Raw genomic sequence first — 17,411 nt, 5'->3', positions numbered from 1 at the left:
GAGAGCTCCCTGAAGGGTATATGTTAAAAGTGTATCTCAAAGGAGAGTATTTCAAGAAAAAGTAGTCTTTACCTCCCTGCCAAACACTTGTATGTGCTTGAATTTTTTACTTCCTTGCTCTGTTTCATTCCTTTGACATTAGCTGTTTGTAGTATTTAGATACATTTTTACTCCATCAGGATGTCTCTGGTGTAGTAGATTCTTGCTACACAGAAACCAGGCTGGGCAACAGGGATGTGCCAGCCAAATTTCCAAGCAGGCATAAATAAATAAATTCCAAATTAGGTCTCACAGAAATGGATGTGTACCTTTGGTCCCATTTCTTCAAAGTGTAGGACAGCATGGAGACTATGCTATGTTTGGCAAAGACAGGTTTTTAAAGACAATTCAGTTTGAACCTTCTGTTTTTGATGTATGTGCTAAGGATCTTTGAAATATGAATCAGTTTTTGTTCTTCCAGCCTACCTAAACACAGCTGCTAGAATGTCAAGTCTGTGCTGAATGAAATTGGAAGGACCCCTTAGTCTCCTATTCAGGCAAACTCTCTCAGTATACAGTGCATGATACTTCAGCACTTTAAATAAACATGCTGTGTCAGGCATACTTGATCAAAGGTAGCCTCCTTCTGATTAGGGCAGGTATGCTTAGCGTCTGCTTTTTCAGAAGTGCTGAGCATCTACAAAGCTCTGAGTCCCTTGGATTTGCAAAGCCTCAGCATCTTCAGAAGTCACACCACTAGCGATGACAAAATTGGAGTATCCAATTAGGTGATCTCATTGTAAGTCCAGTTAAATTATAGATGTTAGCATACTTACAGGCTCAGGTAATCATGTGAATGCATACTGCCCTTGAAATCAATAAATGTTATATTACTCAGTGCTTTTAAAAATCCAATTAGGCACTGAGACAGCTGAATAATTGTAGGAATTTGATGTATGGGGACATGAATTTATATGTATGGCATCTGTTATGCTAGGAGACTGTAAAGGAAATCTGAGGAATGAAATGACCAGTCAATGGGGCATTCAGTGGCTAACTTTCATAAGCTGCTTTAAAGCCTAGGATCGCTGCCTCTGCTTTCAGAAGTTTATGGTCCGTGTGTGGGAAGAGAATAACTTGGCATATGGCAACCCTGAAGCCCAGCAGAATGTTTATAATACTCAACACTATTGCCCTTGGCAGATAAATCTACATGGACCCACTGCCATAGTTTGTAACCACTTTTAGCCAAATTCTCTTCTCAACTATGTGCAATGCCATTAAGTTTGGTGTATGGAACTTAATAGGCATAAAAAGGAGCAGTATCTGGAAAAGCAGGGATTCTTTATAGGTTTTTTTTTTTCATTATCAGTACATTTCACTGGATTTCCTTTTTCTCCTGATCTTTATGAAATATCAAAACATAATATTTTCTATTTATTGTTTGTAAGAAGGAGTTAGTCTCTTTGGAGGGAAAGGGTAATTACGGATGGTAATCAGAAAGCCTGAGTGGGAGAAGTCTAGTGCTAGTGTTAGTGAGGAGTTGCTTAGCCAACATGAGTCAGACGAGACAATGCAAAGATATGGAATTTCATTTGTCTGGCAGATGTTCAAAACCTTATTTCAAGGCCATGCCTAGAAGTCTTCAGTGAACATGGATGTATTAATATTGATACCCTTTTAATTGTTTAAAAAAGTAAAATATGTTAAGGCTACCACTTGGCAATCACCTCCCCGTGAACTTTTCCAAAACCCGACCACAGGTAATAGCAAGAAAGTTTTTTTGTCACATACTATAAGAAAAGTCAAATCATGTCTTAGTTTCACTTTATTGAAATGAGTAGCATATAGAAAGGGATTCAGAAATGTATTTTAAATTTCCTTCAGTTGGGGTGTAGTTGTCTTGCTTTGACTTGACTTGTCAGGGCAGCGAGGCCATGTTGCTGCAAGGCTATTCCTTTTTCTGGGAGCTAGAAGAGAAGTCCGGGAGGGGTAGGTCTGGGGGCTTTGTGGGCATACTCTCTTGATGGGGAGGGATGTGGTTTTTTGGGAAATTTTGAGAATGGGCATTTTGTAGAGCTTTCAGCCTTCACATTAGTTTAGTTTTCTTTTGAAAATAAGGGTCTGGGTTAAGAAACGTTTACGTGCTTAGTGGTGGTAACATTTAATAGCACTGCAAACTGACCCCTGAGAATGGATGTTCTGTGTGACTCTTCCCTGTTGTGTGGCTTTTTTCTCAATATTGCAGATATTTAGAGGTATGGAAATTTGCCATTGCTTGACTTGAGACAATTTTGTACCTCACTGGAGCAACTTATGGCAGTCAAGATACAATATTTTTTATGAGCCTGAGCACTGTATTTATACACGTGTGTATTAAAACTTCCATTATAACTGATTTTTTTTTTTTTTTAATATTTTAATTTTTGGGTTAAACTATTCCACAGTTTCTGGAAATAAGATGAGAAAAATTTTACATTCAAAATAATTTCAGTAGCTAGTAATAACAATTCAATTAGCTTTATCTACTGAGATCCATAATTGGAGCACTCTCTTGAAATTTAGGAGCAGGTGGCCTTTTTGTCAGGGGTATGTCTTTCGTAATTTATTTGCTAAATTACAAAGTTTTAAAGTCTGCTTGCATTGGCTGAATAGAGACAAAAGGGAGATTTTGAAAGAAAGCTAATCTTTTCTGTAGTTAATGGCAGACAAGTTTTTCCAGGGCAGATTCAAAGGATCAAAGTTAAATTCCTGCTGAGTTGCTCTCTTCCTTCATTACATCTGGAGGAAGTTAAGGGAGAGAAAACTCAGTTGACTGAAGTCAGTACTGGTGAATTTTCTTTCAAGCTTTTATTGAATTCTCTGAATTTGTGTGTGAGCGTTTTTTCTGCATGTTTTAGTTCTGCTAGTGCTGACCAGTCTGTGCACATGTCACCCCCTGCCCTGAGATACTTAACATGCTTTAGCCTGGAGCTACATCATTAAAGCTGGATTCATTTTGCTGCACTTGCTGCTCCTGGCTGAAGAGCTACTACTGAAACTGAAATCACAGCCCCTATTTTGCTGTGCTCTTGCTGAACCCTGTGCTGGCCCTGAGGCAATGCTGTGTAAGAAGCTGTCAGACAGGAGTGTGCAAAGCAAGAGGGAAGGAACAGGGCTGAAGCATTTTGGTGACAGCGGAACAACAGTGGGAGAGAAAAGAAATAGTGTTCATATCTTTTTGTGGTACAAAAAAGATATGAAGGAGAGGACAGGGATGGGGAAAAAAATCAAAGCCCAGCAAACTTTAAAAAACCCCAATAACCCAAAGTAAAAAAAAAACCAAAAAACAAAAACCTTCTTGTACTTCAACATATCACCAAAACACATGCTCTTATATATTCTCTTTTACTTTTTCCTATGTTGTTGCCCACTGCTTTTTAATTTCAGATTTCCATAATAAACCTATTTATACTGTAATGTATGAGTGAATGATGCTTTTGTGCATTGAATGTGCTTTGACATAATATATCTAGAACTTGACAGGGATTCCATCCTTGATGATTAAAAAGGCATTAATGAGATGGGTGCTTGTCAAGACTGGATTATGGCCATCTTCATGTTAGTGAAAGGGCAATGGAATGACTACTGAAAACAAATGTGAAGCAGACATTTTTGCAATGAATTATTGATTGTTCTTGATAGAAGAAATAAGAAATTGGAATGTCTGGGAAACAAAATATAAACACTCCTTGATATTTTATTTAGGCATATTATGATGTTAATGTAAGATAAAAAGCTGTACCTGACACAAAATAATTTTTTTTAAAGCAGCATAATTCAGTTTAGAAAGGAAAAAATGAATGTATGTGGGTTATATATTTTTTAAGTCATAATGCACCATGGTTTCTGTAACATGCAAATAGATTTCTTCAACATGTACATGAGAATTCTTAATTACAATCAGATAAACTGATGAGAATTCAGCTAGATAGCATATGGGTGACATTACATCTATAACAATTCTCAGAGCTTAAAAATTTAAGCATACACTAATGCTGATTTAATTTCTTAGCTATTTAGCTTTTTTTATTTGACAAATTGAAATAGGTGGCCTCTTGGGGAACCAGACTAAAATCTGATCTGTAAAGACTTTTTATCTTTACATAATGCTTTATAGACACTGCTTTGCTGTGACAGTCTCTTCACAGGTTTTTATCTTGTAATGTCAAAACAATTAATGGGAAAATAATAATTTCAGGATGCTTCATCTTACTTGTCTTCAGTTTGTTAATGAGCTCCTATCTCTATCGCTGGAAGTTTTTAATATGTATATGTGAAGAAAGATGAAGTGCAATGTTGCTGCTGCTTTATAGGATACTAAGACTTGAAGGAAATTGTAACCATGACAGCTATTTCTACACACACACACACATCTAATCTCAGAAGTATGAAATGTGAGACACAGTAAATATTTCCTTCTCACCATAAATTTGTATGTCTTCCAGCAAGAGAAAAAACCACAAAGTCTTAGGTTTTGCCTAAATGTGTGGAGATACTTGTAGGGTATGTTGATCTCTAAAACCGGAGAAAAAACAATTTTTTTTCTCTTTTGCTGTTCATGTTATGCAGTTGGAGGAAAATGCTGAAGACAGTTTTATTCACTTTTAATTCTGCAATACATATTTTACTTTCTCATTTGCATAAGACAGGCGGTCTTTATCCATTTTTTTGTTCATTACTGTACCAGTGTGTTTTCCTGTTTGAAGCCTCATTTAAAAAATGATAGCTTTTATTCTGAGACATGATGCATGAGTGTTTCTGGGGTTTTAACACTTGATGGGAAGATTTTAGAAGCCTTTATTTTAATGTTTCTTTTTCAAACATTATTATAGTAAGCTATAACAAAGTAGTAGTTAGGAAGATGCAGCGCTGACATTAATATTGTTGGGTGTTGTGGAAAGACAAGTGCTCCTGCATTCTCAGTTCACCACATACTTTTGTTGACACATTGGTTTTTAGGTTGCAGCACAGGGATTATAGGGTTACATTTTCCACTAGGTTAGTAAACTATTCTTGTCTGGCTGCACGGCAAGTATGCTGCAAGGCATACCTAAATTCTAGCTCTTCTTTTTAACGTTTTTGTTTCTTACAGGCAATTACTTGAAAAACTGCCCCCCATCTCCTCTGTTTTTTCTAGCTATGTAGTTTTTTGCATGGCAGGTAATTTCTCTCATAAATATCTAAGCATAGATGTCTTCTAAGACATTTATGGGTGTTATTTACCAAAAATACTCTAATTAGGTTACTATAAAGTGTGATCATCATGTGCACAAACATTATCAAGCACGATTGCTTCTTGTGACTTCAAGTTCCCCCATTTGGCAATAGGATGGCATAATCTGCTCTATTTAAGCAGTGCAAAGGGAGCTAACTTGTTTCCTGCTCCCTGGCCAAGCAGTAACATGTGGGCTGAGTAAAGACCATTTCACCAGGAGAAGAGTTTGGTCTTCTGGCTTTTTCAACTAAATTAGCTCTCAAACTAAAGGGAAGCAACCTGCTCAAGCTATCAAGTAACTGTTGGAAGGAGAGCAAAGCACAGACATTTCCTGTATGGTTGGGTTGTACCAGGATACAGGAACAACTATATTTTAGATATAATGCGTAGAGTAAAATCCATTCAGTGTTGCAATACACATCAGCTTTTTAAAACATCGTAAACTTACAGAGTCTTAAGGTTTTTAGGGGTTTTTTTCAGTTTGTTACTTTAAGGTTTCTGTGTTTAGAGAAAGACCCCTTTTTCTTATTATATATGCTTCTGTGTTTTATCTTTATGTGAAGGATTTTTAAAATAACAAGAGTATTTGGGGATTAAAATTCTTCTTTTGCTGAAATCAGTCAGCAAAAATCATGAGCTTGGGAAGAGTATCAGGCCAATAATGGGTAGGAAAAAGCTGGTTCCACTTGTGCACAACCCCACAGCATTTTCTCATACAACAACTGCTGGGAGGTTGTGTGTGGTCAGCACCACACTGGTAGCCTTGGGCTGACTGGAACTGCTTCAAACAGCTCTAAATATCACCAGATACAGAGGAATCTGTTACATGTTCCCATTGTTCCTGCTCATAAGAAGCAATTCATGCATAGGCAAAGGCAGGCATAAAGTGTATAGCTGTCTTTAGGTCTGCCACAAACTTAAAATTGAAAATAATGGTATGTTATACCCAAACCTGTTACATCTCCGTGTGACTTAGACCTTGCTGACAATTAAGCCAATATACCAAGTTTTAAGGCGTTGTATCAGCATTTTGCAGCCTAATAATCCCAAAGCATTAGACTCACAAGAATTGTTCTTAATACAAGTCCAAGCATACAGTGAAAATTGTTTCCTGTAGAAAGTCTCTTGAAATATTAACTGTGATTCCACTATTATAAGTTATTAGTTAGATCCTATTTAGTTGAAGAATACTGTGGGCATGTAAGTAACTATTGAGTGGAGAGAACTGTACTAGAAAATAGGTTTTTTCCCCCATTTGGTAGGTTTTAAAGAAAAGTTATGCTAAATGAGAGGTTTATCATTTATTGGTGATATTTTTATGCCTCCGTAACATCTTAAATTTGAAAATATCGGTGCCTCAGGAAGCTAACTCATTTCTCTGTAGGTGCTAAAATTTCCATAAATATGTGGTGTGAAATCTGATAGATTTGTTTTTACTGAATTGAGATGTAACTGAAACTGTATTAACTTGTTATAATCCCTCTGTTAAATTGGTTTCTGCATGTTTTCTCACTATTATGTTTCACTATGCATTGTACATATTTTAAGTATGTAATTCTGCAATTGACTGGGAATAGTTGTGAAGAGGTTGTTATGGTCTCTCTTGCGTAAGTAATACATCTTTAGAAAACAGAATTAGGTCATTGGCACACACATTTAACAGTGATTTAGCTCAAACAGAAGAACTGGAACTGAGGAAAGAGCAGTTTTCTGTGTCCTGAGATCCTCCTGACTTTTCATGTTAAGGCTACAATGTTATGGCTACCATCCTTCCTCAGGAGGACAATTAGATCTTTTTTGGTCAGTGCTTAACTTTTTCTCCTGCTAAGTGATGCACCAATAAACTCTAGGCTATTGCTGTGGCTGTACACTGAATCAGTAATACAAGAGCTAAGAAGTTCAGAAGTCCAGACTGTTCTATATTACTGCTGAACATCTACTTCCTCTGGTACACCTAGGTGAATAACATCTAAAGGTCAGCTATACATCCAAACTGCTAAGGAGTTGTAACAGTTTCTATAAGAACAAGTTGTACATTTTTGAAGGATCTCAGTGGTGTGAGATTATTTGATGAAGTACATTGCTGATGCAGGATGTTGGCTGGCTGGAGTAGCACTTATGTGACAGGAGTTCCTCAGTTAAGGTGTGATTTGCTTAGTCTGTGTGTGTGGTTGTCCCTCCACTCTGCCGGAAGCACTGCATCAGCATAGCTGTGGAAAGGCAGATGCAGAGATCTCGATGTTCTTCCTCTTCATCCCCTGCTCTGGCTTGAGTGTGAAATGGCTGATGGAGTATTACACTTAAGTCTCCTTTGTTTCAGCTGCAAGAGACCTTGTTCTTTCTTACTCAGGAACACTGGTTCTTTCTTACTCAGGAGCACTTTGATGCTGCTTTCACATTTTAAAGAGGACTCCACATGGCCCCAGGTTACATTACCCCTGATGGGAGTGTGCCTCACTAGTGAGCTGAAAATACTGTATCTGGAAGCTGCAATGCAAAATATGAGCAGGTAAACTTTGCCAGACCTGCTCTAGTTTTTTACATGGTCAGTTTATTTCAGTCCCCTAAATCTTGGTAAAGGAATTTGTAGCCATGAGTTTCCTAATAGCTGGTGCTATGAAAAGGTTCAGAGCAGTGCCCCACAGTATGAAAAAATGCATAGGAGAATTTGTTTGCAGCAGTTAAAATCTCTTCATGGTTATGCTCGTGAAAAAACAGAATAACTTCATTTAATTCAGCAAATATATATTCTGGGCTGGTGAATACAGCAGAATTGTCACTTGCTCCTTGAATATTTTGTTCCATGCTTAATACATGTCCCTGACAGAAATTTCTGTGTATTAAGAAAACCCCAGTGACCTGGACTGTAGTAGCGGATTGCATAAGAATCTCAGCATGCTTTAAAAATAAATATATGAAGTAATGCTATATGTAGCAACTGTCATATGGTTTAATCATAGTTTAATACAACTGAGTTCAGCCTGAGTCCAAGAGATAGTTATCCTATTAAAATCCAGTGTGATTACAGAGCTGTTTTCAGGAAAGAGGAGAAAAAAGGCTTGTCAGCTTTTGGCAGTGCTGAGGTGTTGGACTTTGATCAGAAACTCTGATTCCTGTGGCTTCTATTACACAGGAAAGGAACTTGTCTTGGCACATCTTCTAACGGGTTGTGAAAGATCTGTTGCTCTTGCCCATTGGAAGAACTTTCTTGACTATCGGACATCTTGGTTTGATTAAATAGTTTCAGAGAAGTCATGAATTAGAGCCTGAGCATTCACAAGAATGGTTTTAATAATGAGTTTCCAGGCACCATATTTAAGAGGCATGGGAGAACAGCACTTCTCTCCCTGATAGACATCTGGAAAGAAAAGTTTATTGAAGGCTATGTGCTGTTGCACTTCACTGGAGATTAAAAAATGGTAAAGGGATGGAAGGTTCAAAGTAATTTCTAAATACCGGTATGAGAGCTAGAAGCTACTGTATGTGATTTATTTTAATAAGCATATTAAACAGTACAAATAGTTGAGATTTTATATATTTTCTTGATTTTACTTTTCGTATTTATAGTTGATATGTTGTCATTCCTCTCTTAACATCAATGCAGTGCTGCAAATAGTCAGGTTTTTCTGGGTTTACCCTTCAAGAGCCACTGGAAGACTTGAAATAGAAACACAATCCCAAGGAGTGTCAGTAAAAAGAAAGTAAAGAGTGAAAAGATAGTGACAGAATACACCTTATTTCTATTTCTCAGTAAAGTTGAGCACCACGAACACTTCCTAGAGCTCCATAGATGAAGAATGGAACTTAATGGAAAGGCAGATGTCAATTTTGTAAAGCCTGTAGGCAGGGATGGGTTTTCTGGAAGTGGACAAGTGTTGCTGTTTCCCCATCTCTTCAACTTCCCCCATTTTGCCCATGTGAGATGGGAAATGCTGTGTATGATTACTACTTACAGAGCAGCCAGACCATTTCCATGGCTGCAGATACTCAAGGCCACCTACTGCAGTTTTCAGAGCTGTGGGGTTCCTATGGCTGATCTCAGTCATATCCCCATTGTCAGCCACCTGAGGCCTCAATATGCCTGCAAATGGATTCTTTGGTAGCCTTCCCAATGTTTTATGGAAGAGCATTAATTTAGGGTGTAATGGCTATATCTGATCAGCTCCACATCCTGGCCCTATTGATAGGGATGCCCTACACTCTTTCATATACAGGTAGCCAAACTGATTCATCCAAAGTGGCGGAGACCAGGAGAAACAAATTTCAGGTACTGTAACTTCATGCTTGTAACCTTAAAGTTTATTTTCTTTCTTTAAATCTGTCTATTGTGCTGATTGAACAGTGTGGACTAACCTTGTGTCTGTAACTATGTTCCAAAGGCCTGAGATGCCCTAATGTTATCCCAGCCAGACATGGAAAACCAGCCTTTCTTATGGGGAAATGGGTTGCAGGAGGGGCCTGGAGTATTCTGTGGTTTTATTTGTATTTTTGCTACAAAATGGGCAAGTGCTAACTGAGTTTAAACTAGACCCTGGGCTCTAAGCCATGCTGCCATCTGTGCTAGCTAGTCAGGATTCAAGACTCAAGTTAACTTTCTGTCTTTGTGGAGGTAGGGAGTTTTCAGCCAAGATTCAGTAAAAAATTTAAACTATTGATAACACAAAAAGACATGGCTTCTTTTATTTTTTGATTAATTTTCGTACTGTGGGGTTTTTTTCTTCTATCTGTAGTTGTAGATAAAACACAAACAGCTTACAATGTTGTGAAAAAAGCTTGAGGTAACTGTCAGTTTCAATGCAAAGTAGTAACCAAAAACCCCTCAAAAACTTCAGGACCTGCTGGGAATCAGTAACTTTTGGGGTTTTTTTTACCATTTCAAGGGCGAATTCAGTTCAACTCTGGGCTTGATTTTTCACTTTGGATGATACAGCTCTTGTTTTAACAGAATAGCTAAAGCTGTCCTGGTGTTGTAATAGTTATTTAAGCCAAAGATGTTATGTGCAGTTTTTATAATGTTCCCTGGTTTGGGGATAAAAGAAAGAAAGGAGGGTAAGTTAAAACCATAAGGGTGGTTTGTTTTTTGTTTTGTTTTGTTTTGTTTTGTTTTTTTCCAGAAGAAGTCCTTTCTATATTTTGTATACCATAATTTTATGTTTAAAATTTTAACCAAAATCCAGCCTACTTAATGAAGTACAGAGTACAGATTAGCTGTTTCCAACTTTCTGCTGTGTGTGAATCCAGTTCCAGCAGCACATTATTTTTTTCCAGTTGTTCTTTTGGTCTGTTAACCCTGATTTATTTAAGAATCACTGAGCTTGCAGAATGATGGCTATGGGAAACCTCAGTGATGAGGAATGAGCCCTTTGTTTGTGGGAATACCAGTTCCCAGTGTTGTCTTGGCTGGTGTCCTGGCTCTGACAGTGTATTTGACAGCATCAGATAACTGAAGTTGTAAAAATGGCACAGTAGGCACATAATTTCTTATTCCAACTGTTTTCACCCTGATTATAGATATTTAAAGACAGGTTTAAACCCATAAAACATGAGATTTTAATAACCTTTCAAGATGTTATGTTGGTTTCAAAAAATCTGAGTATCCTTGACAGCTGTGCAAGTTATGGCTGTAAAAACTTTAGGTATATCCTTGCTTTTATTTTGATTTTCTATTTTCATCTGTAAAACAATACTGTTCAGTTTTTTCTGCATTTCTCTGCCTTCAGTTTCATTGCACAATTCCTTGTATTGAAAGACAAGGCCCTCTGATCCTTATTTCTCTATGCAATTACTAATTTTTATGTCCTAGCTGTTTTTTCTTTTGTTTGAACATAGAAAAAGGATTTGAAATTGCAGTATCTTCAGTTTAATGCTTCCAAGTTTTCCCCATTTTCCTTATTCAGAATGTACAGAGCAGGTTGTCTGATGGACCATGACAGATCATGGCACATTTCCCTGTGTGTATGGTCTCTCCCTTTTTGCCTTCACAATACTCCCAGTGACATGTTCCTCTTGCTTGCCCCAGCACTGTCCCCACTAGCTCCATGATGTTGTTTTATCCTGATGTATCTCAAACATTTGGCCTTCTCTGGGTGGATGAGCATGCACTCAGGCTGGATGAGTAATGGAGGTGGCTGGGAACTGCTGGAACAGCTGGCATCTGGCTCTTGCCTGTCAAGGACTCGTGGCAATGCACTCTTCCATGTACTTGTTTCCATAGCACAGATATGGTCTGGCGTGATGGATTTAAACTGTTCTCTGGTGAGCCTGAGTTGGGTAGCTCAGCATGTCAGTGTATTGTTGATGTGTTTGCTGTTTGAATATGCAGCTTCAGTTTAGAAGAGAGCTCTTGGAGGGAAAATAAGTAGTAATGAAAAGGAGTATCAGATGGTAAACTTCTCCTGGACATTTCACATAGAAATGTCTTTTTTCCAGAGGCACTGGGAATTATTACATTTGTGTCTCTTACACTGGCTGTGTAGTTGGTCACTGGTTGCAAGAAGCTGGAGGCACAGCCTGACAGGCCCTGTTCTGCCGAGGCCTGTGGGGTGCAGTGGGGGCTGTGATGTGGTGGGCTCTGTTGTAGGGCCTCTAATGGCTGCAGATCGCCAGGTCTGACTGGATTCATCCCTCCAAGCAAAGCAACACTTCTCTCTGAAGGTTAGAGGGAGAGACAGACAAGGGAGCTGCCACAGGCTGGCTGCCCAGGATGGTGGGTCTGGCTCTTTCTCCCACAGGCAGGAGTCACTGCTGTGCCTCACACTCTTCCTCAGCATCACTGTCAGCCATCTCACTACTCAAAGATCTGGAACAGGGAAGCATGTAGCAGGGACACAGGACTGTGTTCCTGCCCCCAGCAATTTGCTGCTGTAGGCAATCATCAGCTTCAGCTGACCTTTAGATGATCCTGCATTGGGAAGAGTCTGAACAGAGGCAGGCTCACACTGTGGCAGCAGGTGAGCTGCCAAATGTCAGCATGGTGGAAAATTGGATTTGAAGAGGGGCGAAATTTTGTTGTATCTTGATTCAGGATGTCAGTACTGGTTGTTTTATTTTTTTCTGCCTATATAGCTATATACGTGTGTGTGTCTATATATATATATTGGGGTGTGTGTGTGTATATATGTAAAATATTAATAAATCCAAAGGGGAAAGTTGCTGGGACTATCAATTTACAGAGCAAAGCAGACTAAGGCACTCTACTCTGGTTTGGGATAGATGTAATTTTCCAAAGCTGTAGTTTATTATTTCATTCTGGGTCTGACCTTCCTTTAGTGAACAGTAGACAACCAAGAGACATACTTTCTGAGCTTGCTAGCAACTAGGGTCTTTAACATCTGTCTGTTTAGGGGATGTAAAGTTATTTTACAGGGTGTTTACAAATCCTTTCTGTTCAGCTTTGGTGTTTGCGCCTTGTCCCATAATTTTTGATGAGAGCTATGTTATATTCCATCTACACTTGCAATGGACCCCAGAAATCATTAGATGGAATTTTTTTGGCTGGGTTGCAATGTACATTTCCGTAAGTGTTTATGTTAAGACTGTGATAAAAGATCTGCCCTCATAGAATATGCACGGTTTCTCAAATGCTTTGCTCAGATTAAATTTTTTATTCCCAGCAATTCCAATAGCAACTTATTACTCAAGTTTTTTCATTAAGTTGTTGGAAACAACTGTACTGTAGCAAATGATAAATACGCTGTATTATTCTGAAAATTCTGCACTGTAAAGCATGAACATAATTTTCTTACTTATAAGATACTTTCCATGCTGCGCACAAATCTCTTATTATGTGTCTTGTGCTGTGGTTGTCCTTATTTTCATTTAAATTTATTGCAGTGCTTTGTCTGAAGAAAATATTTTGATTGGTTAGTAAACATGCCACAGGGGGTCGATAAATTGCTGAATAGCAATTTCAACAGAATTGCTGTTCATGTAAATTAAACTACCTGTTTCATCCTTGCTGTAGTTAAAGGAGGGAAAAGATCTCCCCAAAACATGGCCTAGGAGGTGAAAACAAACAAACACATAAACAGCTGCCAGGTCCAGAAATATGGAATAGGTGGCTTGCTTCTAATAAAGGAATGACTTTCTGGGAAAATAGTAGGAGCATGACTTTAGTTAGTCTCTGTGAACTCCCCAGCAATGTGTTTCCGTTGCAATAAATTCCTGTAGCCTTCAATGCTGCTCCTGTTCTCCTGTAAAACTAGAGGAGACTGATGCTCATTACTAGTAGCTTGAGACAACTAAAGTTAATTTCTCAACTACTCCAATTAGCACTAAAATATGCTTTCAACATAGCAACTTAATTGACAAAATGAAGGAAATTAAATCCACTGTCAGAGATCAGTCAAGTATGAAGATTGCTATTTTCTCCAGAACATGAATTTTTTTTAAAACCTCTTGTTTGAGCTTGATCAGGTTGTCATAAATCTGTTAATTATTTACTAACCGAGTCATTATTAATTCTGTAAAAGCATCTAATATGTTAGTGATCACTTGAGGCTTTTGAAGAAAGGGTTAAGCTGTGAATGGCCTCCCAATTCTGCTACAGTACTTTTGAAAGTTGTGCATTCCTGGACCTCTATTTTTCCCAGTCTTTCAGGGGCTGTGTCAGGCTGCAAGTGAAAGCATTTCACTTTGGGAAATCATTGAAGCATACATAACTATGAACATTTTAAATATATAAAGATTCTGCTCTGGGACATGCTGTGACAGAAGAGGCCCTTTGTCCTTGGACATTGCAGAACATCTTTCACTCTGTACACACTTGCAGTGTGTTCACTGACAAAGTGCTTTCTGCTGCCTCACTCCTTGTTTCCATTTTCATGTGTTTCAGTGAAGTACTGAGACCCAAGCCTACTGGGCCTAAAACTAGGTAGAAAAAGGAATTTAGAAGCTTAAACATGTTCTCGAGGTATGTCTAACCACATGTCTCAAGTCAGTTAGTAGTCAGATTTTCATTATTATATAATTTTCTGACATCTGAGAGCTCTAATTCTGCATAGGCAATAAAGCATCTGCCAAATCCACGTGATAATTTCTATCATCTTGCTACATGGAAAAATTACAATTATATTGAAAGGTGGGGGGGAAAACCCACCCCAAAACAAGAGGAAAGGGAAGCCTTCCCATCTCTTTTTCAAAGACCTCTGCAAGGATGTGAAAGATTGAAAATGGTTTCTTTCTCGCATCTGGGAATATGTTAGCCAAGACTCAGGAAAGGGTCCTGCCTTGCAGATGACACTCATCTGGGCTGAGGGACAGTCCTCAGTTGAAACTGCTTTTTTGCTCACAAAAAGACATGAGACTTACCTAAAAATGTTAAGTAACAGTTTAGATTTATCAGGTTTATGTATGTAACTTTGATTATGTGCAAGGCAGCTTTAATGGGGATATTGCTGCTTGTGCTCCCCTGAAATGGGAAGGTGGGTTGAAGATGCACCAGTGGGTTCTCCCGTTGGCATTTTTGATTCCTGTTGGCTAACTTTGATATCTCCCTGCCATGTTGCTGGTCTCTGAGGCTGGGGCACCTCCTTTTCCTGTGATTTCAGAGTGCAGTGCACAGGTACTCAAGTCTGTAAGGACAGTACCTCAAAATTTGGCAATGATATCTAGGCAGCAAGTAGTTCAGTTGTGCAGGGGCTGATACATGCCAGGTAATGTATATATCAAGTTGTGTTCTCTGTCCACGGGAAAATAATCCATAAACTTCCTTTGTAAATAAGAATTTTCAGCCTACCTAAACACTTGAACTGCATGGTTAATATTAGCCCAGGCTAGTTCCACATCCGAAAACTGCAAAAATATTGTACCATGACATGTGCTAAGCATGTCCACATCCAACATGGTGGTTAAAAACACAAAGATTTTACTTTTTCCAGATAGTCTGCTCTAAAACATAGAAACACTCTTAAGTCCTGTACATCTAAAGAATTATTAGTAAATCTTGAAACCAGCTGTAACACATCTGAAGATTAAATGTGGTTGATCCAGGGACAAAATAATTAATTCAATTCTGAGATGCAGATCTACACCATCCCTTTTTGTATTTCATGATTCCTGTGGATGATTTAGCGTGTGAGATTGCGTCACTACCCAGAGCATTCACCAGAAGCTCCTTAGCTTTTCACTCATATTTCAAATACTTTTTGTTCCAGTAAAAGCAATGAATTAAAAATCAAAGCATAAGTTGCTGTAATGTTACTTCTCACAGCTACATGCAGGCAGTTTCTGCTTTTTCTTCTTTTCTTTAAGTTCTTCTGATTCAGTAACAATTCATTTATGTAAATATAGTTAAAAAAATGTACTCACAGTTCATTCAAATTTCTAAAATGGTTGAATTTGTAATGCTATCTCTTCCCTGCAGTTCCGTAATAGAAATACTTCATGTCATGCACGCAAAGGCCAGTCCAAGCAGCAAGCTACACCAGTATTTTCCTGGCTTCAACCTTAATAGAAAGTGGTTGGGAATTTCCTGCTTTGAAATGTTTTTGATGGAGTTTTGAAATTCTTGTGACATTCTAATTTAACACTATTTAAAGGAAATAGGTCTCTTTGGTGTTTATTCCAACTGCTATAATAATTAGCAGTAAAAAAAAAAAAATGCAGCCATCTAAATAAAATATTTTGATTGATTTTGGGTTACTTTTGGCTTTAGGCCATATTTGGATTTTTGACATTCATAGTTAGAAAAAAGCAATGAAATTTTGTGTGATAGAAAAACCTTCTTTCATCTCAGTTTAGTGTTAATAATGTGTTAAATAAGCTTTTCATATTGGAAGTTATGAAGGGAAGAAAAATACAGTACAACTGTATTTATTAGACATCAGAAAAAATCTTTATGAATGACATGGAAAAATTCCTAATCTTCAATTGACAAAGTCACTGTCATAAATATATGGATATATTTGTATATGCTCAAGCCTTAAAATATTTTAAAAGCAACAGCTACTGCTCCTCTTGAGCATTTTATCATAGTTTAAAAATGTCCCTGTTTTCCCTCTTGCTCCTTTTGTGTCTTCTCATTCATGGAAAAGTATTTTGGTATTTGTGATATGGTAGCTATACTGTGTTCTGGAAGTTTGAAAAGCTCAGTTACTGATTAACATGAAGCATAATAACAATCACAATAATTTATTACTCTGTCCAAAGCGTAAGCTGATGCAGTTATCAGTGTCAGATGCCTGTGAGGTTGTTTTTCTTACTACCAAGTTAGGAGAAAATGGAGGGTTGGCAAAAAACAGCAGGAGCATTGGCACTTAAAAATTATTTTCAATGTTTATAAATGTTTATAAAACTCAGCCTTTTACTGTTGGGGTGATTCCTGTGAAGATATGTTGGTACTAAAGTAGAGAAGAGGAACAACTGTCTACCCCAGAAACTATACTATTATTTTCCAATTTTGCATAGATTTTGGGTGTGGTTTTATCTGAGAATTAGTCTAAGCCAGTGTAGCTATCAGAGTGGTAGAAAGCCTATCAACCACCTTCCTTCTTAGCTATTTGCTAATACATTTTGAAGCATCTGTTTTTGCAAACATACCATTCCAATGAGTAACTAACTTGCTGGGTAGTTAAACTTCAATTATGGAAGCACAATTAATTTATATTTCTTTTTGTCTGCACATGGAGGGTTTCAAAGCCCAGGTTAGAAGCAGGCAACATCAAATCTCATAAAAAAGGCAGCTTGGGAAAAGTGTGATGTAGTTATCACAAAGAGCTAATGCCACTGATTATTTTACAGGCACAAAACTAGTTATAGGCCACAGCTGTGGATAGGGATAGAGAGAGAAGGAAGCATGCCAAGACTGTAAAAAAGAAATTAATTTTTGTCAAGCAAGCTTAAGATGTTCAAGGCAGCCTCCCAGGTCACTGGTGCATGGGCTATTTGCCTACCTGAGAAGCAGAAATGCACCTGCCAGGGAAATGTTGACACTAGTACCATGTTGTTAACTGTAGTAATTTAAAATGTCTTAGAAATAGTGGTCATTTGAAAGGCAAGCTGTTTCGAGGTGGTTTACAATTACAGTAATTTAAGCTGGGGGGACCTGTGTACACCTAAGCCCAGCCTTTCACTCCAAGTAGGAGCAAGTAGTACAGCAGGTAGCCCAGGGCCTCATCCTAACCAGTTTTAAGTCTCTTCAGAGATGAGCATTCAACAACTTGACTAGACCCCTGTT

General features: G+C 38.0%; 1 protein-coding gene and 1 long non-coding RNA gene across 4 annotated transcripts in view; both read left to right on the top strand.

Annotated features, from left to right (window-relative positions):
• Positions 1-9,496, top strand: part of LOC146439629 (uncharacterized) — a 53,659-nt gene extending 44,163 nt beyond the window's left edge. Inside the window, exons 2-3 of the long non-coding RNA XR_014851289.1 lie at positions 7,611-7,745; positions 9,451-9,496. This is a non-coding gene — a long non-coding RNA (uncharacterized LOC146439629). The remainder of the gene's footprint in view (positions 1-7,610; positions 7,746-9,450) is intronic.
• LOC146439628 (SAM and SH3 domain-containing protein 1-like) overlaps positions 1-17,411 on the top strand; it is a 531,074-nt gene that overhangs the window by 54,931 nt on the left and 458,732 nt on the right. The window lies entirely within an intron of this gene.

Source organism: Lichenostomus cassidix, chromosome 3 (assembly GCF_008360975.1).
Source record: "Lichenostomus cassidix isolate B80296 chromosome 3, HeHo_3.0, whole genome shotgun sequence".
Classification (NCBI taxonomy): Eukaryota; Metazoa; Chordata; class Aves; order Passeriformes; family Meliphagidae; genus Lichenostomus; species Lichenostomus cassidix.
The sequence above is the reverse complement of the archived record's forward strand: the minus strand, read 5'-3'. Positions and strand labels throughout refer to the sequence as shown.